Source organism: Rutidosis leptorrhynchoides, chromosome 11, assembly GCF_046630445.1.
Source record: "Rutidosis leptorrhynchoides isolate AG116_Rl617_1_P2 chromosome 11, CSIRO_AGI_Rlap_v1, whole genome shotgun sequence".
NCBI lineage: Eukaryota > Viridiplantae > Streptophyta > Magnoliopsida > Asterales > Asteraceae > Rutidosis > Rutidosis leptorrhynchoides.
In genome coordinates, this window is record NC_092343.1 from 353,031,732 (window position 1) to 353,058,717 (window position 26,986).

At 29.6% G+C, this 26,986-nt stretch overlaps 1 non-coding gene across 1 annotated transcript; it reads left to right on the forward strand.

Annotated features, from left to right (window-relative positions):
• The first annotated feature begins 3,885 nt into the window (after window positions 1–3,885).
• LOC139878955 (small nucleolar RNA R71) lies at window positions 3,886–3,992 on the forward strand. Its single transcript, XR_011769815.1, has one exon. It is a non-coding gene; the product is annotated as a small nucleolar RNA R71 (small nucleolar RNA).
• Window positions 3,993–26,986: the final 22,994 nt, after the last annotated feature.

Genomic DNA, 26,986 nt, shown 5'->3' on the forward strand with positions numbered 1-26,986 from the left:
GTATAAATTATCTTTATTCTTATTAATAAATGTAAATATAATAATATTACTCTTTAATATTATAAATAATAGCAATACAATTATAATTGTACTAGTAATAATGTTATTACTAATGATAATATTAATTACAATTTTTATGAATTTTGTAACAATAATATTATTATTAATAATCATACCAATATTATTAATGGTATTTATAATATTATCTACTTATATTTAACACACCTCATACCTATATACTATATATTGAGAATTATTAAATATTAATATAGATTTTTAATATTAATAGAAGTAGTCATAGTATTATTAGTATAACAACTATATCTTTAACTTGCAATTAATAATTATATAATTTATATATATATATATTAACATATGTTTCAAATTTAATATTTATACATTTTATATATTTTGCAATATAATAATAATTATATATGACAATCATACCTATAGGTATCTATTCATTTTAATAGTAATATAACAACTTGTACATATCATATTTTTTATATAACTTTATATTTTTATAATATTGATGATACAAATATTTATTTTAATAACAATATTAATAATAATATTGAATGTAACAATCATAACATTAATATAACATTTATATATTAACTTATAATTACATATAATATACTAACCTTAATTATGCATTACATATGTTATACAAAAATGATATTTGAATATTTATCATATATACATATTATATATACTATAATACAATTATTATTAATAACAATCATATATATATATATATATATATATATATATATATATATATATATATATATATATATATATATATATATATATATATATATATATATATATATATATATATATATATATATATATAATTTCAATATGCTTAATTACCTTGTGTTTTATTTTACATATACAAACGTATATAACCTTATATTTATATTTACATTTTTATTTACAGACAAAAGTTCGTGAATCGTCGGGAATGGTCGAAAGTCAAACGAATATATGAAACAGTTCAAAATCTTTGTGACTCAATATTACAGACTTTGCTTATCGTATCGAAATCATATAAAGATTAAGTTTAAATTTGGTCGGAAATTGTCGGGTCGTAACACCTTCCTTTGAAATTTTATGACCTAGAACGATGCCTTCTTTAACCATGAAATGGCATTTCTCCCAATTAAGTACTAGATTTGATTGTTCGCATCTAATAAGCATTCATTCAAGATTAACTAGACATGATTCAAATGTATCACCGAAGACTGAAAAGTCATCCATGAAAACTTCCATGCATTCTTCTATCATGTCGTGAAAAATCGCCATCATACACCTTTGAAAGGTTGCAGGGGCGTTGCAAAGTCCAAATGGCATGCGTTTATAAGCAAAAGTACCATAAGGGCATGTGAATGTGGTTTTCTCTTGGTCCTCCGGTGCTATTGGAATTTGAAAGTATCCGGAGAAACCGTCAAAAAAACAATAGTAACTATTTCCAGCTAATCTTTCCAACATTTAATCAATGAAAGGTAAGGGAAAGTGATCTTTTCTAGTGGCGTCATTTAATTTTCTATAATCTATACAAATACGCCATCCTGTTACAGTCCTAGTAGGAATAAGCTCATTTTTCTCATTTGTGATGACAGTCATGCCACCCTTCTTAGGTACGCATTGAACTGGGCTTACCCATGGACTATCAAAAATTGGATAAATTAAACCTGCATCTAGCAGTTTAATAATTTCTTTCTTAACAACAACTTGCATATTAGGATTTAGTCTTCGTTGGCGTTGCACATACGTTTTATGACCTTCTTCCATAAGGATTTTATGTGTGCAATACGAAGGACTTATTCCTTTAATATCATGAATCTTCCATGCAATAGCTGGTTTATGAGCTTTTAACACAGAAATGAGTTGAGATTTTTCAGTTTCAGTAAGAGAAGACGATATTATTACAGGTAATTCAGTTTCACCATGTAAATAAGCATATTCCAAATGGTTTGGAAGTGGCTTTAACTCTAATGTCGGTGGTTCTTCTATCGATGATTTATATCGATATCTGTCTTCCTCTTTTAGCATTTGAATTTCTTCTGTTGTTGGTTCATATCCATTAGCCATAAGTGTAGCTAACATTTCAGTTTCATCAATTGGTTCAGTTCCTTCTCCTAAAGAACATTCTCCTGTTCCTTGTAATTCTAGAAATTCTTCTAACAATTCTGCATGTGAATCTATAGTTTGAATATAATAACATGTATCATCTGCAGATTGCGGTTGTTGCATTGCTCTATCAACTGAAAAGGTAACACTCTCGTCTTCTATACTTAGGGTCAATTTCTTACCAAACACGTCTGTTATTGCTTTGGTCGTGTTTAAGAATGGTCTTCCTAATATGAGAGGAACTCGAGAATCTTCTTCCATGTCCAGAATAACAAAATCTATTGGAAATACTAAAGTATCAACTTTAACTAGCATGTTCTCCATTATCCCTCTAGGATATTTTACTGATCGATCGGCTAGTTGTATGCTTATTCGTGTTGATTTCAATTCTCCAAGGTCTAGTTTAGCGTATAGTGAATATGGCATTAAATTTATACTATCACCTAAGTCTGCCAATGCTTCTATTGAACTAAGACTACCCAGAAAACAGGGAATTGTGAAACTTCTTGGATCTGATAATTTTTCTGGTATCTTATTCAACAACACTGCAGAACAATTAGCATTCATAGTAACAGCCGAGAGTTCTTCCATTTTCTTTCTATTAGTGATTAGATCTTTCAAGAATTTAGCATATCTAGGCATTCCTGAAATCACATCAATGAAAGGAAGAGTTACATTTATTTGTTTAAACATATCCAAGAATTTGGATTGCTCGGCTTCAAGTTTCTCTTTTCTCATTTTACTCGGGTAAGGAAGTGGTGGTTGGTATGGTTTAACATAAGGTTTAGCCTTAACTGTGTTATCTTCATTAACCTTTTCAACTACGGTTCTTTTTCCTTATCTTGATCAGATTGTGGTTCTTGTGGAGTAGGAATAGCTTCATCAGAAATTACAGGTATTTCAGATGGGTTAAGTGTAATACCACTTCTTGTGGTAATGGCTTTAGCTGTTTCATTCCGGGGGTTAGCATTTGTATCACTAGGTAGACTTCTCGGTTTTCTTTCACCTATCAACCTTGCTAGGTTGCTTACTTCTTGTTCAAGATTTTGAATAGAAGCTTGTTGATTTCTAAATGCTTGGGCATTTTGTTCATTGGTTTATTTCTGAGATGTGAAAAACTGTGTTTGAGATTCAACTAGCTTCGACATCATATCTTCTAAATTTGGCTTTTTATCATCGGTTTGTGGTGGTTTGTTTTGAAAAATAGGTCTTTGCTGATTGTAAGTATTATTGGATACTTGTTGATTTCTTGGACCTTGTTGGTTGTTATATGGAACATTTCGGTTATAATTCTGGTTTTGATTGTAGATTGGTCTTGGCGGTTGATAATTATTCTGATAATTATTTCCAGGTCTTTGGTTTATGTATGAAACATTCTCTCTTTGTTTCATTGTTAGTTCAATACTGAGACAATCTTTTGTTAAATGTGGTCCTCCACACTGCTCACAACTAATTCTTATTGAGTGGATATCTTTAGTCATCTTTTCCATTCGTCTCTCGACAGCATCTATCTTTGCGAAAATGGAATCTAAGTCATGGCTAGAATCGGCTCTAGCTGCTTTAGATGATCTAACGATATATTTTTCTTGGTGCCACTCATGTGAGTGGGAAGCAGTGTTATCAATAATTTTGTAAGCGTCAGTTGTGGTTTTCTTCATAATGGAACCACCAGCTGCTATATCGATGTCTTTTCGTGTAGTGATGTCGCATCCTTGGTAGAATATTTGTACTATTTGACAGGTGTCTAAACCATGTTGCGGACATCCTCTTAATAACTTTTCAAATCTTGTCCATGCTTCATATAAAGTTTCATTTGGTTTTTGTGTGAACGTAACTATTTCTCCTTGAAGTCTTACGGCTTTAGATGCCGGAAAGAATTGTTTAAGAAATTTTTCAACTAAAACGTCCCATGTATCAATCGCCCCTTCAGGTAACGATTCTAACCAATCTTTGGCTTCTCCCTTTAAAGTCCAGGGAAATAACATGAGATATATCTGTTCATCCTCCACTTCTCGGATTTTAAATAGTGTACAGATCCTATTAAAGGTACGAAGATGTTCATTTGGATCTTCCTTCGGTGTACCACTAAATTGGCATTGATTAGTTACCAGGTATAGGATTTGTACTTTGATTTCATAATCTGGTGCATTAATGTCTGCTTGAGTAATTGCATGACCTTGTCCAGTGCGTTTAGCTCTCATTCAGTCTTCCATACTTAGAGGTCCCAGATTCTCCATGATTGAATTTGTTGAATCTGAATCACTATAGGATTCTGATTTAATGGTTGGTTCCTCGACAATCTCCGTTTGAATGATTGGTGGTTCCGGAGGAAAGATTAATGGTTCAGGATCTCTGAATTGTCCCTGAATATCCTCCGAATTCTCAATTGTGAGGTCGGGTTCAAAAAATGGATTATCGGAAATTTGAATTGGAGTACTTGGTCGACTGGATGACGATTCTAAAGAAAAATCAACGGCGACAATATTTTCTAGATGTCTTGATCGAGTTACAGGGGGTGAACGTACAAAAGGTGGTGAACGTTTTGCTCGGTGCATTCACTGAATATCCTATTAGTTATAAAAGATAAAAATTATTTAAGTTATCAAAATAATAGACTTTTCTGCTTTTGCCCACGTTTCAAATAGCCAATAGATGCAGCAGGGAGCCAGAACCCTTTAAATCGGAAGCTCACAACTCAGCCACTAACAAATCCAACTATTACTACGAAGCAGAAAATTTGGATGTCTATCAATTTAACCACTTAAAATAATTTTTCGTTGAAATTTAAAGAAATTTTAGAGAAGAAATAGAAAAAAATCTAAGTCCTAAAAACTAGAGCGGCGAAAAATAAGAAAGAAAAAGAGCGCGTCGAAAAACGTCGAAAAATAAATAGTAGAAAAATAATAGGCGTCGAAAAATAAAAATAAGAAAGTAGCGCGTCGATACTTAAAAAGGAACTAAAAACTAAGAATTAAAAGTTGCGTCTAAAAATATTAAAGCTTAAAAGAAATACTATATCTCAAATGGCAATAACTTAAAAAGGTACTAAAATTTATAAAACGGCGTCGCAAAATTCTAAAGCACCTAAATCTTAGTCTAAAGAAAAAGCACTTAAGGGATTTTACGGCAAAGCCTAAAAATCTAGAAATAAAAATAACTATGGTAAAAACTATGATTTAGATCTAATTACTAGCAAAAAATACAAATATTACGCTAAAATGAATAAAAAGATACAAAATATAAAAAATATACTTAAAGTTGTAAAAAGTACAATTTTTATAAAAATATTATTTTTATATTATTTATTTTATAAAAGTAATAAATTTATATATTTATAAAACTAATTACACTTAATAATAGTAATTAATTAAAAACTAAAACAAATAATTATTAAATATAACCCTAATTAGGGTTTTAATTATAATAATTATAATTAAACTAAACCCTAAACAGTCGGCTGAGGTTTCCAGGCCTGTCAAGTCAAGTCATGCGATCGCATGGTTTGATAGTTAAAACCTCATGCGATCGCATGAGGTAGGATTTCGGGCCATGATCTGGACTGCTACAGTAACGGGCCAAGAGTGTTTTTATATTTTTTTCTGTTTTTCTGTTTAAATAAAAAAATAATTATATAAAACTTATATTTTTAAAAACTAAAATAAAAATAAAGAAACTTTATAAAAATTATATATTTAACAAACTCTTAAATATATATATTTTTTTTTTCTTTTTATATTTTTGAATATTTAAAACGTATTTTTACAAAAGCGTATTTTTATAAAAGTAAACTAAAAATTAATAAAAATCTTTTTTATATATATATATATATAGCGTTTCACTTCCGGCGTTTAAGCAATGTCCCCGGCAACGGCGCCAAAAATACTTGATGTTATACGAGGGGTATATGAAATAGTATTAATTTTTACAAGAAAATACTATTAAATACGATACAATTTTACACAAGTTATTTATTTATTTATAGAGTGGATATGCCTAAATCTTGCTACAACACTTATAGGCAGTGTACCTAATCGTACAGTAGTGTAGTTTTTAGTAAGTCCGGTTCGTTCCACAGGGATCTTTTAAACAAGCGTAACGCTATATTTTTAAAAACTATATTTGTAAAAATACAAAAATATATATAACTAGTATTATTATTATAAAAGGGGGTTTTTATCGTTTAATGACCGGTTTGTCCATTTTAAAACTTTAGTCGCAGTTAAAACCTAATGTAAAATATTAAAAATAAATATAACTTAATTTTAAGCGTAAAGTAAATAACGATAATGAAATTGCGATAAATAAAAGTGCGATAAAATAAAATTACGATAATTAAAGAGAACGATAATTAAAAGTGCAATTAAATATGATGACAGTAAATAAAAGTGCGATAATTAAAAGTTCAATTAAATATGAAAATAAAGAATTATGCTTATTTAAACTTCTGTAATCATGATGTTCGACGTGTTGATTTTAGTTTATTCCCATGGGTTAATTGTCCTTTGTCCTGGATTATTCAATATGTCCGTCTATTTTTTGTCCATAACAGTCCATCGGTCATAAATTTAAAGTGCGAGTGTCCTCGTCAAATTATCCTTATATCCGAAGTCAAATATTCCAACTAATTGGGGACTTAAACTGTAACAAGGTCTTAATATTTTGTTTAACAATTACACCAGGATATCGACTGCGTGTAATCCAAGGTTTTAATACTTTGTTAACAATTACGCTAAGTGTCCTTGTACATAATTCACCCCTGTTTTAATAAGTTTATTAACTATTAATCCATTCCCGTGTCCGGTTAAATGAACGATTATTCGTACATATAAATATCCCGCCCATCGTGTCCGATCGAGTGTATATGGTTATTTATAGGTACGTCCAATTGTAAATCTTTATATTAAATTAACAAATTATCATTTAATTAAACAAATATAAAGCCCATTAATAGCCCATAGTCTAATTTCCACAAGTGTCGTTCTTTTGTCCAAACCCCAATTATGGTACAAAGCCCAATAACCCCGTCTTAATATTTTAGCCCAACATCATGATTAATTCGTCTTAAATAAGCATAATAATAACTTAGCTACGAGACATTAAATTAAAAAGGTTGAACATAACTTACAATGATTAAAAATAGCGTAGCGTTACACGGACAGAATTTCGACTTACACCCTTACAACATTCGCTAACATACCCTTATTATTAGAATTTAAAATTAAAATTAAAATTAAAATATAATATATATATATATATATATATATATATATATATATATATATATATATATATATATATATATATATATATATATATATTAGTGTGTGTGTGTGTACGAGTGAGAGATAGATAGATGGTGGATGGTATTATGATCAACCAAAACTGCGAAATTTATAGGCATGTGGTCAACTTTTCAGGGCCATGCGATCGCATGGCTTTGATGCCTGATTTCCATGCGATGGCATGGAGGTAGGTAACAGCTCACATGATTTTGTTTTCTTGCTTGCCGACGTTTATAATATATAATATAATATATATATTAATTTTAAGAATTAATTATATATTATATTATATTCATGTGCATAGTTGACTTGTAATTTTTAGTCCGTTGCGTCGAGCGTTGAGAGTTGACTTTGGTCCCGGTTTCGGAATTTCGAATGTCCTTGCGTATAATTTAATATCTTGTATTTTGCGTTTCGCGTCTTGTACTCTTGTAATTTTGAGATGTTTCTCATCAATAATTTGAACCACTTTGATTGTACTTTGTACTTTTGAGCTTTTTGGTCGTTTGCGTCTTCAATTCGTCGAATCTGTCTTTTGTCTTCACCTTTTATTATTTAAACGAATATTACTTGTAAATAGAACAATTGCAACTAAAAGCTTGTCTTTCTTGAGGGATAATGCTATGAAATATATGTTCATTTTTAGCATTATCAATATGTATGACTTGCACTTGGTCTAATGCGAATTAATGATGCAGCATGTAAAATTGCATGACCCCATACAGATACTGAGAGTTTTGTTCTCATTATCAATGGTCTAGCTATTAACTACAATCGTTTAATTAGTGATTCGGCTAAACCATTTTGTGTATGCACATGAGCAACAGGGTGTTCAACAACAATCCCAATAGACATGCAAAAATCATTAAATGCTTGAGATGTAAACTCACCAGCATTATCCAATCTCACCCTTTTAATAGTATAATCAGAGAAATGTGCTCTCAATTTAATAATTTGAGCAAGAAATTTTGCAAATGTCATGTTTCAACTTGATAATAGAAAAACATGAGACCATCTACTAGATGCGTCTATTAGGACCATGAAATATCTAAATGGTCCACATGGTGGATGAATTGGTCCAAATATATCACCTTGAATTCTTTCAAGAAACATTGGTGATTCTTTTTCAACCTTAAGAGGTGATGGTCTTATTATCAATTTTCCAAGTGAGCATGATGTACATGGGATAATTGCATCATGAGGGATCTTTTGATCCGTCAATGGATGTCCATATGTATTTTGAATTATTCTTTTCATCATTGTTGATCCTGGGTGGCCTAATCTTTCTTGCCACAGATTGATCATTACAGGATCACATGCCTTTTCATTAACTACCAGTGTGTTTCTGGTACATTTATATATGTATAATGTAAACCAGAACTAAGTCTTGGTAGTTTTTCAATCACATGCTTCTTGTCAGTAATACTTAAATATTTATCAGTTTTTGTAGTCACTGACTGATAATCATATCCATTTTGGTATATGTCAGAGAAGCTTAACAAATTTCTCTTTGACATGGGAGAAAATAAGGCATTTTTTATCAGAAAATTTGTACCATTTGGTAACATGAATTTTGCTTTTCACATTCCTTTTATTAAATTCGTAGGACCTGATATAGTATGTACCGTTCCTTCTGTTGCTTTAAAATTAGTGAAATATTTTTTAGATTTGAGTATAGTGTGTGTGGTACCACTGTCTGCAATACAAAGATCCCCACCATTTGACTGATTTTGCACTCCAGTAGTGTACATCATGAACTTCAAAATATGAGAAACAAATAATGAGTACATAATTCATCAATATATTACATTAAAAATATGTTATAAACGAAAGTACATAATAAGAAAACATATAATAAAGTAGATATGGTATATATCGTAAATCTACATCCATTTATTTGATATGGACATATAATAGGAAATTTACTCATTAAAGTAGTCACTTGTTGGCTCAGTGATTTTTGTATCAAGGTCATCCACAAGGTTTGCCTCTTTTCCTTTTCTTTTTCCTTTTAGGGATTCCTGATATTGATTAACAGAATATTAATTTGTTCGACAGTTGTTAGACCAATGGCCAATTTTACCACATCGATAACAAGAATCTTCAATATTATTTGAAGAGCTTTCTTCAACATTATGATTTGTGAGATTGTATGGTGGTTGAAATTTATAATTTTGTGGATTATTATTTCTTTATCCACGACCACCGTAACCATTACGACCACGACCACCACCACGACCATTACCATAAGGGTGATTTCGAACATAGCTATGATTTTTATTATTGTTATTGTAATTTCCATGATGATGGTTTTGGCCAATATGACCACGACCTCGCCCACGTCCTTGTCCAGGTGCATTTCTTTTTTTATTATAATTATTATTGTTAATAGCATTAGCTTCAGGGAATGCTAGCGCACCCGTAGGACGAGACTCTTGATTCTTCATCAGTAATTCTTTATTCACTTCTGCAACTAAGAGATAAGTTTGAAGTTTGGAAAAAGTTTTGTAATTCTGCAATCTTAAATTTTCTTGTATAGTAATGTTTGCAGAATGCATTGTGGAAAAGGTTTTCTCCATCATATCAGCATCACTTATTTCTTGACCACAGAATTGAAGCTTTGAACGGATCTTGAACATGGCCGAGCTGTATTCACTTACCTTTTTAAAGTCTTGGAACCTTAGATTTCTCCATTCTTCCCTCGCAGCTGGGAGTAATATTTCCTTTTGATTATCGAATCTACTCTTGATACTTTCCCATAAAACATGTGGATCTTTGATAGTGAGATACATATGTTTTAAGGTGATATCAATATGTTTGAGAATTAAAGCAATTGATTTTAATTTATCTTGATCAGAACAAGTATTGTTTTCTTTTAAAGTTTCTAGAATACCCAGTGATCCAAGATTTATTTCTACATCCATGACCCATGATGTGTAGTTTGTTCCCAATACGTCTAGGGCATGAAACTCAAGCTTTGATAAGTTTAACATTTTCTATTTTTCAGAAAGATGAACAACATAAATTATAATCATAATCAATTTCTAACAACATGAAATTAGAATCATTTTAAATTCATAAGTAGCAAATAACAGAATAATGGTATGATTACAAATAATAAAATCACAAGGGCAAGATAGAATATACGTTCACCCGGTGGTATATTAACAACAATGATGATAGTTAATATGACCAATACAATAGGAAAAATCATCCTTATGTGAATTTTCTTTACAAAAACTTTTTGATAGTGGTAATCTGAGAAAATGAAGATTGATTTGTGAAAATGTGAAAATGGAGATGTTTATTTTATATTTGAAAAAATATAGTCGTTCTAACGTCGTCAGTTGACGTTAACAACCGTTATGTATATATGACCGTTGTAACGTCGTTAGTTGACGTTAACGACTGTTATGTAGTCGTTATATTAATAATAATTTTAATAAGAGAATTTTATTAGTATAAATATGATTACTATAAATTATATTTAGTATAAATACATTTAGTATAAATACGAAGATTAATAGAATAAACATATTATGCATAAATAATAAATTTAAGAATAAACATTAGTATGCATGAAATAAATAATGATTAATTGCATAAGTAATCATAAATGTTAGATAACATAAATATAAATGTTAGTGAAGTTAATAAGAGTTAGATTACAGAAATATAATTCAGGCGGTATAACCGACCATATATATAATATAAATATAAATGTTAGTGAAGTTAATAAAAGTTAGATTATAGAAATATAATTCAGGCGGTATAACCGACCATATATAACTTAAATAACATAAATATAAATGTTAGTTATGATGATAATAATATTTACCTTACTAATAAATAATAGAAGATATCGTTAAAGAATTTTTTTTATTATTATTATTATTACCTTAATTAGTGATTTGTACTTGCTTAGATAAACCTTGATTATACGGAGCACTTCGTGCTGATAACGTGTTATAATTCAGTAGGCTTATAACTACCTTTAGTGATTTGATTCGAGTGTTATAATTCAGTAGGCTTATAACTACTTTAGTGATTTGATTCTTGATTAAGAATACTAATAATGAAGTGTAAGAACAAAGATGATAATGGAGAGAAAGAAAGAAACACTTTGTAAGTGTGAGAAATGGTGCAAGTTTAATGCTTGCATTCATGAGTATTTATAGCCTAAAATCTCAATATAATAATACATACTTTATGTACCAAAATTGACTATATGTATACACCAAAATTGACTATCCATATCTATATTATTATTATTATTATTATTATTATTATTATTATTATTATTATTATTATTATTATTATTATTATTATTATTATTATTATTATTATTATTATTATTATTATTATTATTATTATAACAGTTCATAATATTTTGTAGTTCAAAAATAAAACTAATGTTTAGAAGTGTTGTTATATATTTTCTCCGTCTCATTTAAAGTATTCTGTTTTTTAGCTTGTTCCCGTACACATATATTTCAAATTTTAATCAATTAAAAAATATTTTAATGAGAGTAGATGATAACTGATTAGTAAATAATATAGTTAGTGATGGCTTCTACGACTACGTGCATTTTCATACTTGACACACAGGTTACAATAAGTGCACGGTGAACGCGTATTCTATTTCTGTTGTAATATGCTAAAGTCAATATTGGATCACAATTTTACTATTTCACCTAACATAAATGATTGAAGAGTGCGGATGTATAGTTCAATTTTAGTAGTATAAATATGCACTCAGTTGTAAAGGATATCGTGCACATTCATCACTCAATAATATCTTAACTCCTTTATTTCTTCTTTACTAGTAATCACAAATTGAGTAATGGGCTACTAAAAGGTAGTTATGAACTCCTAAATTTATAACACGTTATCAGCACGAAGTGCTCCGTATAATTAAGATTAATCTAAGCAAGCACAAGTCACTAATCAAGGTAAGAAATTCTTTAACGATATCTTCTATTATTTATTAGTAAGGTAAATATTATTATCATCATAAGTAAAATTATATTTCTATAATCTAACTTTTATTAACTTCACTAACATTTATATTTATGTTATTTAAGTTATATATGGTCGGTTATACCGCCTGAATTATATTTATGTAATCTAACTTTTATTAACTTTACTAACATTTATATTTATGTTATTTAAGTTATATATGGTCGGTTATACCTCCTGAATTATATTTATGTAATCTAACTTTTATTAACTTCACTAACATTTATATTTATGTTATTTAAGTTATATATGGTCGGTTATACCGCCTGAATTATATTTCTGTAATCTAACTCTTATTAACTTCACTAACATTTATATTTATGTTATCTAACATTTATGATTACTTATGCAATTAATCATTATTTATTTCATGCATACTAAAGTTTATTCTTAAAATTTATTATTTATGTATAATATGTTTATTCTCTTAATCTTCATATTATACTAAACGTATTTATACTAAATGTATTTATAATAATCGTATTTGTACTAATAAAATTCTTTTATTAAAATTATTATTAATACAACGAGTACATAACAGTCGTTAACGTCAACTAACGACGTTACAACGGTCATATATACATAACAGTTGTTAACGTCAACTGGCGACGTTACAACGACTATATTTTTCAAATATAAAATAAACATCTCCGTTTTCACATTTTCACAAATCAATCTTCATTTTATCAGATTACCACTCTCAAAAAGTTTTTTTTGTAAAGATGATTCACACAAGGATGATTTTTTCTATTGTATTGGTCATACTAACTATCATCATTATTGCTAATATACCACCGGGTGAACCTATATTCTATCCTGCTCTTGTGGTTTTATCATTTGTAATCATGCCATTATTCTGTTGTTTGCTACTTATGAATTTAAAATGATTCTAATTTCATTTTATTATTTTTCTATGAATAGAAGTTGAGTATGATTATGATTATGATTTATGTTGTTCATCTTTTTGATAATAGAAAATGTCGAATTTGAAAAGGCTTAAATTTGCTCCTTTAGAATCAAGTGGGAACAACTACTTAACATGGGTTATGAATGTAGAAAAATATCTCGAATCAATCGGTATTTTAGAAACCCTGAATGAAAATAACAATTGTTCCAAAAAAGAGAAAGCAATAGCAAGTATTTTTCTTAGCAAACATATTGACGAGTCCTTAGAATCTACATATTATATAATCGAAGATCCAAGTGTATATGGAAAATACTCAAAGATAGATACGATATTAATTATCAAGAAATAACGGTGATCCATGAAAGAATAAAATTGAAGATGTTAGTAGACGCTCTTATAAGAATTCCAGAGATTCTTATTAATGATCTAGTAACGTGGATCATCAGTCTAGTATTTCTTGAATACATGAACATCTTGTTTATCTCTACAAATAAGTCCCAAAAGAAAAAGAAAACGATAGTGAATCTGTTGAAAAATCTTGATTAAATAAACCCTGAGCTACCTTGAGACTTGAATGGTTTGAATTTTCTAAGATGCCTAGCTTGTTATGTATCACTCATAAATAAATGGTTTTAGACTATAACGCATATGTTTATTAAGTGTTATATTTTATGTACTTCAGATTGTAACTTTTTTGCATGTAATATAATTTGATTATCTTGCTAAAATATAACTCATTATTTGGTTATTTATTTGAAGTTTTAGTATGAATCCTGCTGAAATAAAACATCAATTAAATGGTAAAGATCTATGTATTGCATATAGTGGTAACATACACACTATGATCAAATCTAAGAAATATTTCATTGATTTAAATTAAATGAAGGAATTATAAATACTATATCAGATCTTGCAAACTTGATATAAGGAATGGAAAAGATAAAAATTCATATTACCAAATGGTACGAATTTTCTGATAAACAATGCTTTGTTTTCTCCCGAATCAAAGAGAAATTTGTTAAGTTTCTCTGATATATATCATAATGGATATGATTATCAGTCAATGATAACCGGAAATGAGAAATACCTATGTAGCACCGAAAAGCGCATATGATGAAAAGCGCAGTGCATATGATTAAAAGCGCATATGATAAAAAGAGCATATGATGAAAAGCGCAGCGCATATAATAAAAAGCGCATATGATGAAAAGCGCATATGATGAAGATCGCAGCGCATATGATTAAAAGCGTATATGATGAAAATTGCATATGATGAAAAGTGCAGCGCATATGATTAAAAGCGCATATGATAAAAGACGCATATGATGAAAAGCGCAGCGCATATGATTAAAAGCGCATATGGTGAAAAGGATATACGATGAAAAGCGCATATGTGATTAATAAAAAAGCACATATGGTGATTAATGAAAAGCAAATATGGTGATTAATGAAAAGAATATTGAGAAAAAATCACCAATGTTTCTTAAAAGAATTCAAGGTTATATATATGAACCAATTCATCCATCATGTGAACCATTTTGATATTTTATGGTTCTAATAGACGCATCTAGCGGATGGTCTCATGTTTGTGTGTTATCAAGCCATAATATGGCATTTGCAAAGTTTCTTGCACAAATTATTAAATTGAGAACACATTATTCTGATTACACCATTAAAAGGATGAGACTTGATAATGCTGGTGAGTTAACATCTCAAGCATTTAATGATTATTATATGTCTACAGGGATTGTTGTTGAACATCCAGTTGCTCATGTGCACACACAAAATTGGTTTAGCTGAATCAATAGATAAACGCTTGCAGCTAATAACTAGACAATTGGTAATGAGTACAAAACTCTCAATATTTATATGGGGACATGTAAATTTACATGATGCGACATTAATTCGCATTAAACCAAGTGCAAGTCATAATATTCTCCATTAGCAACTTAATTTTGGTCGAGAGCCAAATATTTTCCATCTTAAAACATTTGGTTGTGCAGTGTATTTTTAATTGCACCATCACAACAAATGGTTCCTCAAAGAAGGATTGAAATATATGTTGGATATGAAACATCTTCAATCATAAGATATATTGAATCCATGACGGGTGATGTTTTTACAGCACGTTTTTGCTGATTGTCATTTTAATTAAAAATTGTTTCCTAGATTAGGGGGAGAAATGAAAAAAAATAATAAAATGATGTTTCATGATGTGAACATCAACTAAGGTATCTTGATACTCGCACAAAAGAATGCGAAACAGAAATTTTAAAAAAAAATAATGCATATGCAAGAACTTGCGAATAAATTGACCGATGCATTTACAGATACAAAAAGAGTGACAAAATCATATATATCAGCAGTAAATGCTCTAGCGAGAATTGAAATTCCAAAACCTGGCAATAATGTCACTCATGAGTCTTTTGTCACGTCTGAAACATGGAAGAAAAATTAATTCCAAAGATAAAAATCCTCGAAAAGGAAAATCAGCTGATAATGAGGTAAAAAAAAAGGTGTTCAAGAAGAACCACAAATCAATATTCCTTCTGCAGAGGATATTGACGATGTAAATACATAAATTGCAATAAATTATGCAATATTATGGAACCGAAACAAAATTGTAAATATTGATTTTTCATATAATCTTACAATGACATCATGAATAAAGATGATGATCTGGAACCAAAATCTGTCATTGCATGTCAAAATAGACATGATTGGACTCAATGGATAGGAGTAATACGAGCTGAATTAGAATCGCTCAATAAAAGAAAAGTTTTCGGATCAATCGTTATCACTTTTAAAGATGTGAAACGTATGAGATAAAAAATGAATTTTTATCCGAAAAAGAAATGAGAAAAAATGAAGTTACAAGATAAAGCTAGACTTGTAACTCAAGATTTCTCTCAAAGACCATGAATGGATTATGAGGAAAACTTATTTTCCTGTTATGGATGCAATTACTTTTAGATACTTAATCAGCCTAACAGTTTCTAAAAATTTAGAAATACATATCATGGATGTTATTACTAATTATTTAAATGAATCACTTAATAGTGATATATACATGAATATCCATGAAGGGTTTAAGGTATCAGAAACATCTAATGCAAAATCCAAAGAAATGTATTCCATTGAATCACAAAGGTCTTTATATGGGTTGAAACAATCCGGTCGCATGTGGTATAAACGATTAAATGATTACTTGATAAGCAAAGGGTATACAAATAATCTTATTTGAACATGTGTTCTTATTAAGAAAACAATGTCCGGATATGTGATTGTAAGTTGTTTATGTCAATGATCATAACATCATATGAACAAATAAAGAGATTTATGAAATCATTCAACTTCTATAAAAAAAATTAAATGAAAGATCTTGAAAAAAAAAAAACCAAGTATTGCCTTTGGATTACAAATTGAGCATATGCCTAATGGTTTACTTGTACATCAAACAAACTATACCGAAAAGATTTTAAAATAATTTTAAAGACAAAACCATTGGTTGATATATCACTCAATATTGACACTGATCCATTTCATCCCCGTGAAGATCATGAAGATCTTTACAGATCAGAAGTTCCATATCTTAGTGCAATTGGGGTTATTATGTATTTTACAAATCGTACAAGACCTGACATTTCTTTTGCACTTAATTTGTTGACAAGGTTCAGCTCAACCCCTACAAAAAGACATTGAAATGAGATCAATCAGTTATTTTGATACCCTTGAGGAACTGCTGATTTAAAATTATTTTATTCTAACGCTTCAAAACAAGATTTGGTTGATTATGTATATGCAGGTCATTCATCAAATCCTCAGTAAGATAAATCTCAAACTCGATATGTATTCCTAAATGGAGGTACCACAAAATCATGGCGTTCTTATAACAAACACTTGTTGCAACATCATCAAATCATGACGAAGTGATTGCATTATATGAAACTACTCGAAAATGTGTTTGGTTGAGATCAATGACACAAATCATTATTGATTCTTGTGGACTAGAACGCTATAAAAGACCAACAACTATCTTCACCAACAACTATTTATGAAGATAATGCAGCTTGCATAATACAATTGAAAGAAGAGTATCAAAAGTGACAGAACAAAATATAAATGCTGACGAGGCGCCAAAGCCATAGACGGTCTTAACGGTCATAAATTTGATGGAAAAAATGGTATGTTGGTAAGGCTCAGAAAAGACTAAAAGGGAATAGGAATTGAAAAAAAGGGTTTGGGCAAACCATGAAGGAGACTGTAGACAAATCACAGGGGCTAAACTTGTACATAAAAGATTTAGATGATACAGTTTCTGATGAAAACCTCAGATTCTTCTCATATACTCAAGATCTCGTAAAAGACAACCAGATTAAAATGAGATACGTTCAATCAACAACTCTGCTGATCTTTATACCAAAGCACTGTCAACCGCTGTTTTCAGAACACACGTTCTCAATATTGGCATGAGGCAAGTTCAAAAGATATGACGACTCAGCGATGTCTACTTGAGGGGGAGTCAAATCTATACTGCACTCTTTTTCCCTTGACTAAATTTTTTATCTCACTGGATTTTTCTTTAGCAAGGTTTTTAACGAGGCAGTACTAGTTGCTCTATAATGAACTAAAATTGTCATCCACGGGGGTTGTTGTAATATGCTAAAGTCAATATTGGATCACAATTTTACTATTTCACCTAACATAAATGATTGAAAAGTGCGGATGTATAGTACAATTTTAGTAGTATAAATATGCACTCAGTTGTAAAGGATATCGTGCGCATTCATCATTCAATAATATCTTTACTCCTTTATTTCTTCTTTATTAGTAATCACAAATTGAGCAATGGGCTACTAAAAGGTAGTTATGAACTCCTAAATTTATAACAATTTCGAAATTTTTACATAGAAGATTTTTTACCACAATTATTTTCTATCTGGTTTCGTATGCTAACAATGAGAGTAAAAAAGAAAAGTGCACGGTGAACGCGTATTCTATTTCGAAATTACACTAATTTTTTTTACTACTAAAGTAAGGTTTTTTTAATGTTTGCCCCAGCTATTAATGAAATTTTTAATAAGTTTTTGCACCGGCTCCATCTGTGATCGGGTTCAAGTTCCGCCAATGGCTAAAGCCAAAAGAGAAACATCACAAAAGGAACAAAACGGGACAAAAGAAATAAAAAATACATGAAAAAAGGGTGATACATTAGAAATAGTTGGTACACTATCTAATGAACTTTGTGTTGTTTTGCCACAAGTTATTTATATTGTATCTTGAGTACGAGTGAACAGATACTGTAATATTTATATGAACAAATTAAATAAGTTTATCTTTTAATTAATAATAATATAATATAAAATATTGTGATCATTTCACAGAGTGCCTTTTTGTCAGTGTAATTTGTTAAGTTTATTTTGAAGTTTACTTTCATTATGTTAGATATAGATAGATTGATACTCCGTATATAGAATCCATTGAACCATTCTATTGGATAATCTAAAATAGTGAACAGGTACTGTAAAATGTAAATCTCTAGAAAGTGTAGTAATTTTCAAGTTTTATATTACTTCTTGTTTTTGAAAGATACAACATTTGATTCCGTGTACGCTTATAAAAAAGGACAACTCATATCGTACTAAACTTACAGTGCAAAATGAAAACGAAAAAGGCAACTTAAAAGATACGAGTAAAAGATGAGCTAAATGTTTTTTTTTATTAGCGACCAAACCCCCTTATGAACGAGTACATTGACTCCCCATAAAGGGTATCGGGTGAATTGCGCACAAGACGCACCCTCTGGTTACACTCTCTTTTTGAACAAAATGACTTTGAACTATAAAAATCAACATATATGTCGCTAAACCATCTAAGATTAATGATATGTCAGAAAAGGAGGATGGACCCTCAATCGTTGCTGATGTAGAAAAGGTCAGGAAGATTATCAAGAAGCAACTTAAACCAAAAAATCAAAAAGGCAGTGTCAAAAGAGATTGTTGCTTCTCCAATCTACGCAAGTGGAACACTTCCTCTAAGTTTTTGAATGTTAAATCAGTTGCAAGAAAAGATCAGTCAAGCAAGGGCCCTATAAAAACCACTTGCTCATCCTGCGCAAATCATCAGAATTCGAAGAAATCGTCGAGTATCAACAGGCAAGTCCCTTGCTCTAGTAACTCCTCTTTCTCTGTAAGTAACGATGGTTTAAAGGATTTTGGTAAACAATTGGGTTTGAAGTGGGTGGAAAAATCCACCCATTAAACTCCCTGGTTTTCCTTTTCGATTCCATCTTGTTTCATCATGAAAGTCCTTTCTCTTAATATTAGGGGTTTCGGGGTTGGGAAAGATAGTAAACACGGGTGGTTTAAAAGTCTATGTCGTTTAGAAAAGCCTAGCATTGTAGTTCTCCAGGAAACTAAACTGCATAATGTCGAGTTAAAGTGGGTGTGTGGTTTATGGGGTAATCATGATTGTAATTTTATACAAAAGGAGATGGTCGGGAAATCGGGCGGTCAATTAATCATTTGGGATACAAACTACTTTGATGTATCTAATTCGTTTGTTTCTGATTTTTGTACTGGTATTCGAGGGACTTGGAAGAGTTCGGGAAGGGAGTTTAACATTGTCAACGTATATGGTCCGCACGATGATCATAATAAGCAGATTTTCTGGGATCATCTCCATAAAATAATCTCATTTGGTTCGGATGAAGCTTGGTTGTTATGCGGTGATTTTAACGAGGTTCGAAATGATGACGAGAGGCTTAATTGACAATTTATTGAAAGTAGGGCAAGGATGTTCAATGATTTCATCGATAAATGTAAACTAATTGATATCCCACTTTGTGGTAGATTGTTTACACGCATAAGTGATGATGGCCTCAAGTTTAGTAAACTTGATCGTTTTTTAATAAACGACAATTTCAATGAACAATGGAGTTGTCTTTCGGTAATTGCTTTAGACCGTGGAAAATCCGATCACTGTCCTATTATTCTTAAAGTTGATGACAAGAATTTCGGGCCAAAACCAATAAAATTGTTTGATGAGTGGCTTAATATTGAAGGAATATACAAAACCGTGAAAGAAGTGTGGTATGAAGAGGGTGGTGGCGGGGCTCGAATGGATTGTTGTTTAAGGAATAAAATGAAAAAAAAAAAAAAAAAAAAAAAAAAAAAAAAAAACCAAACTTGCCCTAAAGGCTAAAAGCTTCCAAAAGTTCGGTAACATAGAGGGTGAAATTGAGATGTTCAAATCTGTTGCAACTAACCTTGAAATTAGAGCGGAAAAGGGTCTCATAAATGATGATGAAAGAAAACAATGGTTAGACGCTAGAAAAGAATGGTTCCAAAGAGAAATGGTCAAAGTGAGTATGTTAAGACAAAAAGCTCGTGTCCATTGGATTCTTGAAGGGGATGAAAACACCAAGTACTTTCACTCGTTAATTAAAAGAGGATATTCTAACGACCCGTCCTAATCCATCTGAACGAATACATTACATTTGGTTTCATCGCGAGGTACTTGACCTCTATATGATACATTTTACAAACATTTCATTCGTTTTTTTAAAAGACAAATTTCCATTTACAACGAAAGTTGACAGACATGCATACTATCTCATAATATATCCAGACTATGAATGACTTCTTATCAATCTTGATGAACTTAATGACTCGAATGCAGCGTCTTTTGAAATATGCCATGAACGACTCCAAGTAATATCTCTAAAAAAATGAGTAAATGCACAGCGGAAGATTTTTTTCGTACCTGAGAATAAACATGATTTAAAGTGTCAACCAAAAGGTTGGTGAGTTCATTAGTTTATCATAAACATTCATTTCCATTATTTTAATAGACCACAAGAATTTCATTTCCAGTTCTCATAAATATACGTCCCATGCATAGAGACAAAAATCATTCATATGGTGAACACCTGGTAACCGACATTAACAAGATGCATATAAGAATATCCCCTATCATTCCGGAAAATCCTTCGGACATGATAAAAACAACATCGAAGTACTAAAGCATCCGCTACAACGGATGGGGTTCGTTAGGCCCAATAGATCTATCTTTAGGATTCGCGTCAATTAGTAAGTCGGTTTACTAATTCTTAGGTTACCAAGCAAAAGGGCATATTCGGCTTCGATCATTCACCCATATAATGTAGTTTCAATTACTTATATCTATTTCGTAAAACATTTATAAAAATTTGCGCATGTATTCTCAGCCCAAAAATATAAAGGGTAAAAATGCAAATGAAACTCACCATACTGTATTTTGTAGTAAAAATACATATGACGATATTGAACAAGTGCAAGATGGGCCTCGGATTCACGAACCTATATCATGTATGTATATATATATATATATATATATATATATATATATATATATATATATATATATATATATATATATATATATATATATATTAACACATATAATGGGAATTTAACAAATTTATATATTATTATTAGTGATATATATGTTATTTATGATCTATGTGTTCCTTAGTAACTTAAGTATATATTCATTTTATATATCTTACTTTAAAAAAAAATAGAGTTAGGTTATATGTATTAGATATATTAATATAGTTAAATATATTTATGTAAAGATCATTTATTTATTAAATTAATAATTGTAATAATACTAGATTAAGGATAATAATAATAATAATGATAGTAATAATAAAAATGTTAATTTTTTAAAAAAAATGATAATTTTAATAAAGATAATAACTTTAAAAAATAATGTTACTAAAATGATGCTTTTAATAATAATATAGTTGTAATATTAATAATAATGATATTAATAATAATAATACTTATATTATTTATTTTTAATCAAATTCGTAAAACATGTTCTTCATAATCATAACATAAGTGGTAAAGTTTATATCTTTTTCTAAGCTCATATCATATCAAACTATATTTATAATCTTAATATAAGTATTAAAGTTTATAACTTTTATCAAAATATATTAGTGCTCATAATACTACTTAAATCATATTTTTAAATCATAAATTTAGTCCTATCTTCACATTTTAATCATAATCTTAACATTTTAATAACCTTTAGTCATGATAATGATATTAACAATAATAATAATAATAATAATAATAATAATAATAATAATAATAATAATAATAATAATAATAATAATAATAATAATAATAATAATAATAATAATACTAATAATAATAATAATACTAATAATAATAATAATAATACTAATAAAAATAAACAAATGACTACCTCAAAGAAATAGGCTCAAAAATTACAATGTCACCGCCCGGACTCGAACCCGCAACCTCTCGCTCAACAAACAACACTCCTAACCATCCATCTGTTTCTCTATTTCTGTTATAACCTTGATTTTAAATTTATTTATACCATATATCGGTTTCTTCATCTTTTTCTTGATTAATCAACTCAAATCATCATCTAATTTCATAACACGGTTGTAACTCCCGGTGAATAAAACCCCAATAGAAAAACGTATATTGGGTTCTCGGCCCATCACCATTTTGGACCAACTATAAAGATCGATGCACAAGGCCTACTGAAAACAAGTTGGAAACACGGCAGCCTATTCCAACAATTAAAGATATAGATTTAAAAAAAATTCTGTTTGGTTTATTTATTTTCGTGCATCATCTATACATCATCATCATGTCACATAGCATTAACTCATTGAATTAGTATCATAAAATAGAAAAAGATCAACACTAGTGTTTAAAATTTTGGCCCGGTTCTATTATCTTTTCCCTATAGCAACAAGACCCACCAACTAATCCACTATCATAATAAAAAAAAATTCGGTAAAGTGGTAGACAGCTGGGTTCCAACGAGTAGTAGTCAATTAGGATTGAGATAGCAGCGTAACAATAACATGTTCAATGGTTTGATTATAGTGTTTAACATGGCGGTTTGGGTGATGATCGTGAGGTGGTGAGTTTGGGTATTCCCGATGGTAGGATTGTGGGGTGGAGGAGTTGATTTATGGTTTGAACGAAACAGAAATATTTTAGCATAGCAGTAACAATAACATTCTGGTAGCAGCTGCAGTGACAGCTACATATAGCAGCAGCAAACAAATAAAAGTGACGGGTTGTAGTGTTGTGCTTTACGGTTAAGAGTGAAAATAGTGGCTGCTCAAATAAGAAGAAAACAGAAGCGTAAGCAGTAAATAGCGAATAATAGTTGTAACCTTTGTTGAACAGGAAGCTGTAGGTGATTCTTTGGAATGGTGGTTAATAGCCTCGGATAGAAACAGAAACAAGACAGAGGTAGATGGTAATGAATGGTGGCCGTGATTTATTCATGGTGGAGGATGAATGTTGCTTTCAAGGGTGTTGGTTTGTTCATTCAAGAGCATAAACACGTGGTGGTGAGTTGGTGAAGGTGGTGTTTACTAGCGAAGTAATGAAAGAAAGAGAAAGATGGTTATTGTTCTTTAAGATGCAAGATAGTGTAGATACATATAATTTCAGATATCTCTCTTGCATATCATCTATCTATGTTGTATTATTAATCGAATTTTTTTATCAATTGAAGTCGTCATTTATAGTTCCCTCTGGTACGAATGAGGAATAAAATAAAATAAAAAAATGAAATCAGATATCTACCCTCAACAACTTTCGTTTGATACTGAATTGTATTGGGGACAGTAGAACAAATCATATAGAGGTTGATAGGGATCTGTAACCAACTCAATTTTCACTATGTAATTCCTTATAATGATAATTCTACTAATTTTATTAATAAATAATAATAATAATAATAATAATAATAATAATAATAATAATAATAATAATAATAATAATAATAATAATAATAATAATAATGATAATAATATCAATAGTTTTATCAATACTTGTATCTATCAAATTTTACATATATATATATATATATATATATATATATATATATATATATATATATATATATATATATATATATATATATATATATATATATATATATATATATATATATATATATATATATATATATATATATATATATATATTAGAAGTATTAATATTAATAATACAAATATTAATATTATCAATTATAATTAAAATATTGTTAATGATTTTAATCTATCAACTATATTTAATTTTTCTAATCATTAATATTATATGATGAGATATATTAATTATTTATTATTTAAACATTTTATTTATATTATATCTTTAATATTATTTATACATAGTGTATATATATATATGTATATATATATATATATATATATATATATATATATATATATGTAATATCCTTTATTTATATTATATGTTGACATTTATTGAAAAGTTAATGTTTTCATATAGTTGTTAAAAAAAATAGATTCATAATAACACATATATATATTTATTGGAATAATAATTTAGTTATTCCAAGTTTTATTTTACATTTTAAATTCCAATTAATTAAAGTATACTTTATTAATTCAGCATATTATATATATATATATATATATATATATATATATATATATATATATATATATATATATATATACTTATATTTATATTTATAAAATATATACATATTAATTTACCAACCAATGTTCGTGAATCGTCGATAATAGTCATTGGTCAAATGAATTCATGTAAACCGTTCCATAAATTGAGACTTAATTAAATAGACTTGCTTATCATGTCGAAACTATATAAGATTAAGTTCAAATTTGATCAGAAATCTCCGGGTCGTCACAGTACCTACCCGTTAAAGAAATTTCGTCCCGAAATTTGAGTGAGGTGGTCATGGCTAACAATAAAAATGTTTTCATGACGAATATGAGTTGATAAATAGAGTTTATCACCAATGAGTAATATAGATACAATAATTTGGTTACTCGAGGAGTACGAGTGAAGCGATCACAAACGAGTGAAATGAAAAATAGAGATTTGCCTTGACTTTTGACGTAGTCAAGGTTGAATTCCGGAATTCAAGGGATATAAAAAATATCTTCAAAATCTAAAAGATTTGATTATTCGGAGAATAAGGAAATTAAGATTTATATAATTAAATACGGTGATCTGCCTCGATTACTCTGTCTGATATTTCCATTATAAATTAAGCTTTTCTGTTCCATTAGTTTTCACTACTTCTATACTAAATTCCCAAATTCAAAAGATTGTGAAAATGCTTAATCCAGTTCTGATTCTTGTCCTTATCCTGACTATCGCAACAATCATTTTCCTTTTCCAACTTCCACCGGAGGAATCTGTTTTTCTTCTACTTCGCCCTTGGGGTTATAGTGTTTTTAATTCTCCCGTGTCTTTATGTTACAATAAGCATTGATATACACAGTTTGAAATTTTTGTGTGGTTATCGGGCTTTATATTCTCCCTTATATTTTGGAGTCCCTGCTTCCATCTTCTATAATCATTGTCATTCACAGTTAATGCTCTCCCTTATTTGCTGCGATTTATACCCCCTTTCTATTTTGGAGCTTCATGCTTTTGTTTTCTTTTAGCAAATAATGGTCCAGAATTCGTAGGTATGGAGTTTCGAATTATCATAATATACAAGGTAGAAAGAAAAGGTAGTAGCACGATTTTGATTGGTCAATTTACCAGAATCACTTAGAATAGAACTATCAAGAATATATTTTCTTGATATGTTCAGAAGTTAAGTAGAATGAAAGAGTTATGTAACATGGCACATGATGACGTTATGATCTGTGAATCATCACGTTCCATTAGAAACTCAGCATGACTTACTGTAATATAATCACGTTGATCAAGTGTCATTATATTATACTAACTCATGCATCAGTTCCCAACATTACTTCAATAACATTTATATTTTAAGCTCGAAAGTTTACAGAATATAGAAACTAACAGTTTCTATATGATGTAACACTGATAGCACGAAGAGATTAATGATTTCAGATAAGAATAATTATGAAAATATCTTTAGAATTATGGAGGATATTTATAATGAAAGATATGATGATATCTTGGAATTTCTAAGTTCGATGGTTGATGAAGGAAAATTTTCCGCAAGATTTTAACATGACTTCGGAGCAAGATATTCTCTAAAGATTTTAATGGATCCAGAATTACCTGGATTCTTTGAATATAGGGTATGGTCCTTGTATTTGTCCTTGGTCTCCTTCATGGTTAGCTAAATCTGTTTTCTAGTTTCAACTTTTCTGAGCTTTTCCAACATACTATTCTTTGTCATCAAACTTCTGATGATTAAAGTGGTTTACAGTTGTCTACGGTTTCTGCTGCTTCATTCAGCTTTTTCAACATTCAGAGTATTGATTTGTAGACTGAGTGCTTTTCAGAATTTCATAATGAAAGATCATAATTCTAAGAGATAAACGTTATACATATAACTGTTGATGTAGATATGCTGTGAGTTTTCAAAGTACTGATTGCTGATTCCCGGTAATTGGTATGGCAGTTCTTGTTACAAGATGCGGATGAGTATATGAATAGGTTTTAATGAACAACTATAATGGTTCTTCGGAGAGACTTAAGCCAATGAGTAATGAAGTTGCTGGTAAGTTTACTGCTAATGTGGTGGAATATAAACGGTTCCCCGGTAACGATGATGACAGGAAAACTTATATACCGAGGTTATAATAAGGCTAATTCGAATGGAAGTCGGAGTT